A 10,767-nucleotide genomic window follows, 5' to 3' on the forward strand; every position below is an offset into this window, starting at 1 on the left:
CTCTTCTTGTCCATCCTTTTACAAAGAGAATTACAGCATTTCATTTAGAACAAGGACATCCAGGACCACCAATGGCAACAATAATAAAAGATATACTGTGAAAGAATTCTTGTCTGAATTTACTGCTTTTAGTTGTTGGCACCTTGTGTCTTACTGTAACTGAAAAGAACAAAATCTTTTTACCTAGGTGTGTTTTTATTCTGCAAAAAGAAAAAAATGCTCAGTTCTTAAATGCTTTTAATCCTGTTGGTTTGACTGCTTCTGTGATTGAGTTCTCCTATTGGCATAGAAAATTTCCACTATATTTTACAGAAGAAATTCATGCATTGAGAGAAATATATCATACCTCATGGTTACAGGAATCCCAGTAAAAGTTATAGCTTCAAGGTAAAGCATGAGTCCAAATACAAAAGTTTGTGAATTAAAATTTTGAGAATTAAAGGTTTCCTGCAAGTCATTAATTGTTGCTGCTACAGATATGTATTTTCTGGAATGTTTCCACCCGTGCTTAGAATTGACCTTCAGTCTGGGAGTTATCTGGGACTGCTTGACTATCTTGTTGAGTACTTTCTTCACTCAGGGCTCTGCATATACAGAGCTTCTGATGGGAGAACAGGTGTATGGGGATAAAGCCAAGGTTTATACACATTCTTCATTCCCCTTTTTCTTTGTGCCTTACAACTGTGCTTTTCCATGTTGCTGTACCAGAACCCACCCCATAGTGCAAATGAGACTGATTCTTTCTAATTGTTAGCTTAGAAAATGATGAAGAGGGACAGAAAAACATTCCAGAGTATCATATCTCTATAAGAAGCCAAGTGCATCCCTGAGAAGAACCATAGCTCTTTTCTCAGAAAGGAATAGAAACATCTGAAGATGAAAAAGGGTAATCTTTCCTAGGGGGTTGTCTTACAGATATGAAAAAATCTATCTAGCCTCCAACCTTAAGGAAAAGTAAGTTATGTGAAATGTAATGGTCCTTATTTTCAGACTAATTCTGTACTGTAGTACTTATGTGGCTTTTACTTTTCTTAAAATTTTGCTCATGCATATCTAATTAAATCTCTGTATTTACATATATCCAGTGTCTGTCTTGCTAGTTGCTGCTTGATTCCAAAGTTGTCAAGTATGAAACTATTCCAGACTTTAAATAGTTAACACTTCAAACTGTAAATGAGTTTATCTAAAGTGTGTTGAGTCGATGTTCTTTTGAGCATCTCTTGCTTTCTAAAACCTTATTTTATGATCAACCCTTTGCTTTGTGTATCAGGATTTCTACTCCTCTATCTCCTGGAAACAAGAAAATGAGACTTGAAATAATAGAAGCATGAAAATTACCCAGTTGAATTTTATGTTGTTAATATACCATTGGGTTTCATATTTTAAAAGTGTATTTCTTTTTGGAATACATGTATTGGATGCTTGGATGAGAGCATGTAGACCCTGATATGTGTTACAGAAGCAGTTTACATGCAATTCCATAAAATTATCAAATTCTTTGAAAATTCTAGGTTTTCAAGAGTGGATTGCAGCAGTCTTATATATGTCAGTGTTAACTGTTTCATGCTTTGTGTTTTTTTAATTAGTTAGAGTTTGTTCTATTTCTTATTTTGGAATGGAAGCAAAAAAGATTCCAAGATAACACATTACTCCCCTTGAAACATAAACTGGCATGTTTTTTGAAGAAGATAGTCCAGGTTTACATTTCAATCATTACAGTAAAAGGGGATTAAATGGTAATGTAGTTAAGAGAAAATAATTCCCATATGTCACTGAATTCTTAAGCAGACATAAAATGCTTATTTTTTCTGTAACTCTGTGAGGGAATTCTTATGCTAATATGCCTGATGGAACATCAAGATTTTGTTATTTACAGTATGTAAATAAGACATCATTACTTATAATAGGCAATATTGAAAACAAAATGTTCTTTTTTTTACATAATCTGCTGGTATTTTTTAAGAGTTCCAGAATCAAGTTGGTTAGAACAGAGCATGAGTATGTTCACATGAAAAACAAGAAATCAATATATTCCTACAGTTTTCTTATAAAAAGTTATTTACATTATAAAAATACTTGATTTAAAAAAAAATAGGTTTTGTTTCAGAAACAAAAATTTGGATACGCTGTACAGTTCTTGACAGCAGTGAAAACTGGTGCTTCTAAAGCAGTTCAGTGTTGTCACAAAATGGGTTTCTCTACTTGCATGGTGTTTTGTGAACAATCTGGCTAAAAGTTATATATTCAGAGATTCAAAATTCATGATCTTGATTTCTTGTTTTCTAGCTGTTAATGGGAATGGGCAGAAGCAGACATGCACAGCTCCTCAGGAATCACACTACTCAGAGCATCATGGCTGAGGTTAGAGGGGAGCTCTAGGGATCATCTAATCTAGCCCCCTGCTCAGAGCAGATCACTCAGAACTTATATATATCATGCCTTCATTTCAAAAGAATTGCTGCCAGACTATGTATTTTAATTTCTATAAAATGGGCAGAACCACTTCCACTTGTAATTGTATATTTTATTTCAAAGGAGGTTTGGGGAAAAATAGGAAGGGAATGAGTCTGAGTGGCCAGATTGAAGGCCACTCTGGGCTATTACACATTTCTTTTTGTGAAGTTATAATTTACATATATCATGGAATCATAGAATCATAGAATGGCATGGGTTGGAAGGGACCCCAAGGATCATAGAGCTCCAACCCCCCTGCCACAGGCAGGGCCATCAACCTCAGGCCTGGATCTACACAAGGTTGCCCAGGGCCCCATCCAACCTGGCCTTGAATACTTCCAGGGACAGGGCATCCACCACCTCTTTGGGCAGCCTGTTCCAGCACCTTAGCACTGTCTCTGTAAAGAACTTCCCCCTAATATCTAATCTCAACCTTCCTTCCTTTAGTTTTAATCCATTCCCCTTTGTCCTGCCAGTGTCTACCCTTTTAAAAAGCTGATTCCCCTCCTGTTTGTATGTTCCCTTCAGGTACTGGAAGGCTACAATGAGGTCCCCCCGGAGCCTTCTCTTCTCCAGGCTGAACAAGCCCAGCTCCCCCAGCCTCTCTTTGTAGGGCAGGTGCTCCAGCCCTCTAATCATCTTTGTGGCCCTCCTCTGAACCCTCTCCAACAGTTCCACATCTTTCTTGTATTGAGGGCCCCAGATCTGGACACAGTACTCCAGGTGGGGACTCACAAGGGCAGTATAGAGAGGGACAGTCACCTCCCTGTCCCTGCTGGCCACTCCTCTCCTGATGGAGCCCAGGATACCATTGGCCTTGTGAGCTGCAAGAGCACACTGCTGGCTCATGTTAAGTTTCTTATCCACCAGAACCCCAGGTCCTTCTCAGCAGGGCTACTCTCAAGGAGTATGTGTGTGTATATTTAATTTTACACTACATGTCTTCATTTCAGTTATGAAAACCTTCAGGAGAAGCAACCTACTATTAATAGAAAGAATTGCTACTCTGGAGTCAGAGAATTTTTGTTTCTTACCATGAATACTGGAATATCAAGTAGCCGTTAATATTGTTGCATAGTGTGAAATGCTTGTTAAATGTTATGGTGATTGCTTTATTTTCCTTTGGTTTCTGCATAATCCAGTCTTGATTCTGACTAAATCATTAAAAGATTTAGCCGGTACTCCTGAGTACTCCTTCGATTTACTAATCCCTCTGTGGTTTACTGCCCTCCAGTTACTATCATTAATGTGCTCATTCTTTACCTTTTCTCCTGGGAAAGAGAAAGGACTGCTAATATAACTTCACTTTCTGGGGCTACTGCAGAAAACCCTTGTCTGTCACTACAATTTATATAGTAGTAAAATGTGATTTTTCCCTACAGAACTACTCTTTTCCTGAAGGTGCTCTCTGTTTTTTCATAGAAGGCCAAGATGGAACTTGGGTTTGGGTTTTTTTGCCTTTTCTCTCTCTGTTTTATTATTCCCTCTCATCACCTAGCAGTGATCTATTCAGAAGTGGGATCTGATTCCAGTTTTGCACAGATGCTATATACTTTTGGTCCTGCTCCTTTTGCTGCCTTTGAAATTAATATTTCGGCCTTATATTGTCTCTCACACTTCAAAAGTCCAGGCTGATGTTAGGCTACAGAAGAAGGATAAATTTGTATAATTTTTATCTTATGTGTCCAGACATTCCTGAATTGTGTCCGTGATTTCATTTGTTCTCAAAGTCACACTTCATAAACCATGCTTTCCAAATTGCTGTGACTCTTTACTGATTTTATAATTAAAGAGAAAAGCAAAACAAAACCCAAAGCTCACAAACCCACAAGCATTTCTCTTTGTGGATAGAAACACAACTTTATGTTTTATGTTTTTTTTACAGTGTGTTTTTTGTTACCATACGTGTGAAGTAAATATAGCTGGGTTTTGAAATTAATTGGATTTGTGTTGATATTTTGATATTAAAATGAATGTAGCTACAGAAGTGTAAACAAGGGAAAAATATCACAACTCCTAACAGGAAGTAAATAATTTGCATTTTTTTGTCTCTTCAGGACATTTTTGGCAGATTTTTAGTTATGACACATGTAAGGAATATAATGTTTGGAATCAACACAAACAACTTAAAAATATACCATATGGTTTAATATGCCATATGGTTAATAGCTGTGGAGAAAATATAGAGAATGGTCTTCGGATGTGTATTGAAAAGTCTTGAAATCACCATCTTTTAATTTTCAGTTCTAAAATAAGAGTTTTCTTAACTTGCCGATAAAAATCATGATCAGAACCAGACTGTAGGAGTATGATAATCTGCATGTGAGATCTTTGGATCTCTCAAATTTATAGCACAATATAGTCTGTAAATTAAACTTTATTTTATAAATGAAAAAAAAATAAAAAGCAACCCCACAAAAGAAAGACCAACAACCCCCTAAAAAGAACACAAAAACATACAAAGATATCAAACAATGGCTGAATCACCTTTGTACAAAGTAGCCCAACACATAAATTCACTAATTCATTGTTTCATTCATTCATGAACTTTTTAACTCAGAAGTTCTCTAATTTGTAACTTGTCTATGAACAAAATAGTTATGGTGCTGTTGGTAAAAGTGCTCATTCTCTCTCTCCTGCCACAGTGGGGATGTCCCCTGTATCATGTTAACAAGCACAAAAGCCTCAGCAGTCCATCTGTTGTTAGACCACCTTCAGAAACTTCAGGGGTAAGATGACAGATTTATACTTTTCTGCCAGGAAGTTTGGTCTACAGCTTTTCCATGAGTTAGTGGGTTCTGAGAAAACTAAGCATTTTGCAAAAAGGCAGGACATGATGGCTGCAAGTGATATCAGCCCTTATCTCTTCCTGTCCACTGTGTCCTACAGATGTGTTGCTCTCACTTTGACCTGATGGCAGTGGTTCAATAGTCCATTCTATTGGTCTCCTGTCCCAAAACTATGAGGTTGATACAGTAGATAGAAAATTCATTGTAAAACATTTGAACCACACCAGCCTTGTATTACTTTATTCTTAGAATATTAGGATTTATTTCTCTGGATAAGGGAAAAGTAGCAAATCATTACCTTACAGTAGCAACAGTTGTCAGACCAGTGGTACCTCAGGCAAGGTGTGCATTCTATGTCTGTAAGGATATTTTTCCACTTGCCAACTGTTCATTGTAAGGGACCAATGTAATCTGCATACCAAACTTCCCAGATTAATTTACCCACCCTGAAGTTGTTGAAGCATGGGTGTGCTGTGGTGTGTTTGACAAAAATGACACCAATCTACAATTTGTTTTGCCAGAGATTGTGCCACTGGTCATCTACTCACCGACTGTTGAAATAAGTCCACAGTGTGTAACCAGTAAGTAACGAGGTACTTCTTCTGCCTCAGAGTTTTATGCTACATTTATTCTGGACAAATGATTAAACTCTGTGGTGACCCAGGATTTTTAGGGTTTTGGTGACTGGATATGTTTTTATGGACATGTTCTTAAATTGAGCAATATCATATATGCTTTCCAGTGTGTTTTTTCCGTGTTTGTATCATTTGCTTGACCATAGTTTTCCACCCAATCAACTAGCCACTGGGTGGAACTCCCAAGGATAATGGCTTACTAGTTAAAATCAGTTCTACAACAGGAATAGGCACATGTAACTTGATCTTCTTCTCCAACCCTTCTTCCTTTGTAGGGATTTGTTTATTGAAAGGGCAGCTGCAGCAATGTCATGGAAAGGTCTGACTTTCCAGTATCACTAACAAAATAACGTCCAGTTTTAATGGTTCATTTTGTCCTATTACATTTATAGATTAGACAAAAAAAATTACCTGGATTAATGTGAACCAGGTATTTTCTGTCAAGGTATGAGATCCCTTTAAAAATAAGATCAGATTTTCATAATTAAGACGCATGTAACTAAAGATTAAGTAATGCAATTAGTAAAAGTGTGTTGAAATATTGCCCTCAAGTTGCTGACCTAGCTGCTGAACTCACTGAAAGACCTGAGTTCACTGGGTAGCTATTAACGTGGAGAAAGCATAATAATTCTTTTCTCTCCTGGTAATTCTGCTAAGTGTGGCACCATTTCTCTTTGCCTATAACAAGAATAGCCTGTAACAATAAAGTGCTCTTCTTTTTCTTTATCATCATTGGGTAAATAAGCAGTAGTTGCAATAAATTAAAATAATTATGGTTTAGACCTATATTTCTTGTGTTTTCCAAATGTTTGCACTTTTTTTTTCCTGAGAACCAACAGATCTTCCCCTCTCTCTTTCTCTTATACTATCCCTACCCCACTTCACTCACATGATACAAGAAGTCTCGATTCCTATATTTTGTGTGTACATATTTTATATTATTCAGCTAAGTAAAACTTCTCTAAAAGGAATTTTGTGGTTTTTACTTACGGAAAAAATGGAACTAGCAGAACTCGCTTTCATCCAATTTCTGAACTTTATCTTATCTTTCCAGCCAATTATTTCTTATTAAGTAATTATGCTCACTGATGTCCATATGCTGAGATAGCTAGTCTGCTGCTGCAAACTCAAGATATCACCTTTAATGTTAGCTGCAGACAGTATGTTTTTGAATACTCAGACCTGTGAAATTTCTGATGTTTAGAGTTCTATGTCTGTAACAATATTAATACATAACTTTCTTCTCTTGGCTGCCTTTAACATACATCTTAGAAATTATTCTTGTTGCCCCTGGAACAGCTTGGTAATGCTCTATGTGAGAATTTTCAAAGTTCAATGTAAATATGTGATCTTTTACAGTTAATTACTTTTCTGTGAGATGGTCATATAACAGAGAAGAGATTTATGCTTTTTAAATATAACTGTAACTACGGGGATGATTAAAGATTCAGTAGCAACTGATTCAGTATTACAGTAGTCTTCAGCTTAAAAATGAAATAAAAAACTCATCAGTGCAGTAGTTTTCTGGAGCTGTGAGGTTCTGAATATTTCAAGTCACTTTTATAACACTTTTTTTTTTTAATCTTGCTTCCTTTCCAGACTAATGTTTTAGTCTATTTCTTTCCAAATAGATAGAAGCACAAATCTTAACCATTCACAGTTAAAATAGGATTCTCATTGCCATTTTTATCAGAGTTGATCTAAAGTTCTGTAACAACAGTTTCTCTGTTCAGACATGGATATTAAACTAGGTGCAGAATGTTCATCCTCAATGCTACTAGCTTTGTGCTTTAACATACATAAAAAGCTATTAGTCTTCAAATGGAACCAATTGTGAAAAATATCTGCAGAAAAAATAAATATTACATTAAAATGTCCAATTCTAGACATTCAAGGATTTTCTAGAAAACTATTAAAGATAAAGTAATAGTTTTGCAGTATTATTATAGAGATGTGTAGCAGTTTAAAGGGTAGTTCATTTGCTTTCCTCACCCACGGTTGTAGAGGCAAATCTGAGAGCTAGAGTTACCATAATGGACCAGTGTGATACAACATAGGTTTTTTCCCTGAGGAAGGCTCACTTTATGCAAAAAACCCTTTTCTGTACAAACCTTTTCTCACAATGGTAAAATACTGTGTTTTAAATATAGTATTGTATACAATATATGGATCATTTTGCTTTGGTTTCTTTGCACAAACTCGGGTGTTGGCCCCTGCATATTACTTCTGTAATTCTACTAGCCATATACATGGAATGCAGTTCTGTGATGCTGTCAAAAGAGGCAGTTCTTTTCTTCCATCTTGTGTTTCCATACCATATTTTGTGGAAACAGTAGGTTTCATGTGGCCACTAGTGAAGTATGAGGGCTCAACAATGACTAGCAGTGAATGTTGCATCTCTTTGATCTCATTATTTCACTGCTTTTATTAAGAGGAAAAGCTACGTAGTCAAGAACATGTAGATGCATGTGTGAGAAAGGAGGGGCTGTGTTTTCAGCAGTAACGCAGTACAATACTTCTGCAAAGCAGAAAATCCTGCTTTCATTAATTTCTGTGGGAAATCATGCTTTTATTTCAGTTAAACTAGAGCTGTATGCAGAAGACTTGTGGATATTTAACTATAAAAAGAAATAGAAATCCAGCAAACTAAAACCAGTTGTGTGATTAATTGTTGTTCTCTTTTCTTTTTTTCTTTTCTTTTCTTTTCTTTTTTCTTTTTTCTTTTCTTTTCTTTTCTTTTCTTTTCTTTTCTTTTCTTTTCTTTTCTTTTCTTTTCTTTTCTTTTCTTTTCTTTTCTTTTCTTTTCTTTTCTTTTCTTTTCTTTTCTTTTCTTTTCTTTTCTTTTCTTTTCTTTCTTTTCTTTTCTTTTCTTTTCTTTTCTTTCTGTTATTATTAAATTAATAAAATCAGAATAAACCATGAATCACGCTTCCCATATCCGATGTACTTATGTTCTCTCTTGTGTTAAATGTAATATTAAATGATAAGACATTTCTTAAATTAAGAAGCCACCACTGTACCTTGCTCACTACCAAAAAATAAATCCAAAAGACTTCAAAGAAATATTGCACTTTTGCACACCTCTATTGTTTTTAGTAAGCGATAAAACTTGTAAGATAAATTGCATAGAAATAAATCCTATGGGTGAAGTAGAGATCTGGAAAGCCTTCAGTGAATCATGAGTCACCTTCCATTTCTTTACTTTTGAGAATTTGGCTTCATCACTTGCTCTGTGCTTCAGTGATAATACTTGATTGCTTAAACTGTGTGCAAAGGGGACAGAATGAGTCGATCTGTCTGTAAGCAATGAAAGCCTTTAATTATTTGTAAAGATAGCAGGGTGAAAACAGACTACCTAGCTAGAGAGAATTTGCATGTGTTTCCACATAGTGAAACACCAAGATAGTCCAGAATTGTATTTCCAATACAACAAACAGAGGTTCAGGTATAGACCTGAATGCTATCCTTCCATTTGAAAAAAAATACTTACATACCTGGCAGGGACAATGCATCATTCTTTGATGAGTATTTTCAATAATTGTTTAAAACAGTAAATTATTCTCATTTTACTAATAGGAAATTTCCTTTTCAAATTAAGCAATTATACACATTTAAAAAAATCCTTTTTACTGAAGACCTTACTTCAAGGGTAAAGAGCAAATAATTATTAAATACTAAGAACCTCCTTTGACTGTTTTCCAGTTAAGAAATGTCCTTTTTTCACCTGACTGTAATTTAGAAGTTTGTGTAGAAATCAAAACCTTGGGAAGCACAATGTAAGTTATTAGGTGACATCTACAGTACTTTGTTGAAACATGTTTGTCTGAACTTTACATTAGCATCAATTTTGCTTATATCTAAGAAATGGTGAACAAAGAAGCTTTTAGTGTGCTTATGCTGTGTTCCAAAAGTTGACAAATCAATTCAGATAGAGATAATGAATGTAGTCTTATTTTCTAGTCTGCTCCCTGCTTTATTTATATATTTGAGTCATTTTGGCTTTATAAATGAGTTCATAAATAGGTCTTAGCTGTAAATTCTGCATCCATTCTGTGGGGAAGTCTTTTTACAGCATGTTCATCTTTATGTAATTAAAAAAATTATGTAGAGATGCACCTGATTTGGGATAGAGCAGCAGGATTAATATTTTTTTTCTCCCAACAATTTCTAGGAGTAGGACAGGTAACAAGACAAAGGCCCAACCTTGGCAGCAGCTGTTCTACGTCTATGTAGCGTTGTTGTGGGAGTAGATGGTGCTACACCAGACAGCGATAAAGAAGGAAATTGGGAGTCCTTTAACTTATCCTTCTCTTTTCTCATATAACTACAAGTTATCCAGAAGGTATTAACAAATGCTAAATAAATGTCATGAAAAGTTTCACATGACTGAATTATAATGTCAAGACTATGTATTCTTCAGTGGGTTTTTTGTACTACATAGGCCTTCTACATTTCATTTAGTGTTAACACTATTTGCTGCAACGTATAAACATGATTTATTACAGATGGATGTTGGACTACAGGAGCAATTGATTTTTTTTGCTTTAAAAAAAAATTAGTCTTCTACTTGTACAGCAAGAATTTTATGTTGATTTTGTTTGGGTTTTTTAAGATGCTGAAGAAGAAAAAACTAAAAGGTTAAGTGACTAGTCTCTACAAACTTTCCACATACACATTTTCTCAGCACTAGGGTGGGAAAGCAATTTCTGTGTCATAGATTTTCATCTGGGTTGAATAAATAATCAAAGATATATAATGAAAAGAAATGCAAGATTTACTAGCAGTCATATTATGATGAGGCTATACTGTACAGTGGGATAGTGCTCCCATTTCAAGACTAATGTACGAATACAATTCCTGGATAGCCCCTGGAATACAGGCAGCAAAAC

The sequence above is a fragment of the Gallinula chloropus genome, assembly GCF_964237585.1.
Source record: "Gallinula chloropus genome assembly, chromosome: 2".
Taxonomy (NCBI): domain Eukaryota; kingdom Metazoa; phylum Chordata; class Aves; order Gruiformes; family Rallidae; genus Gallinula; species Gallinula chloropus.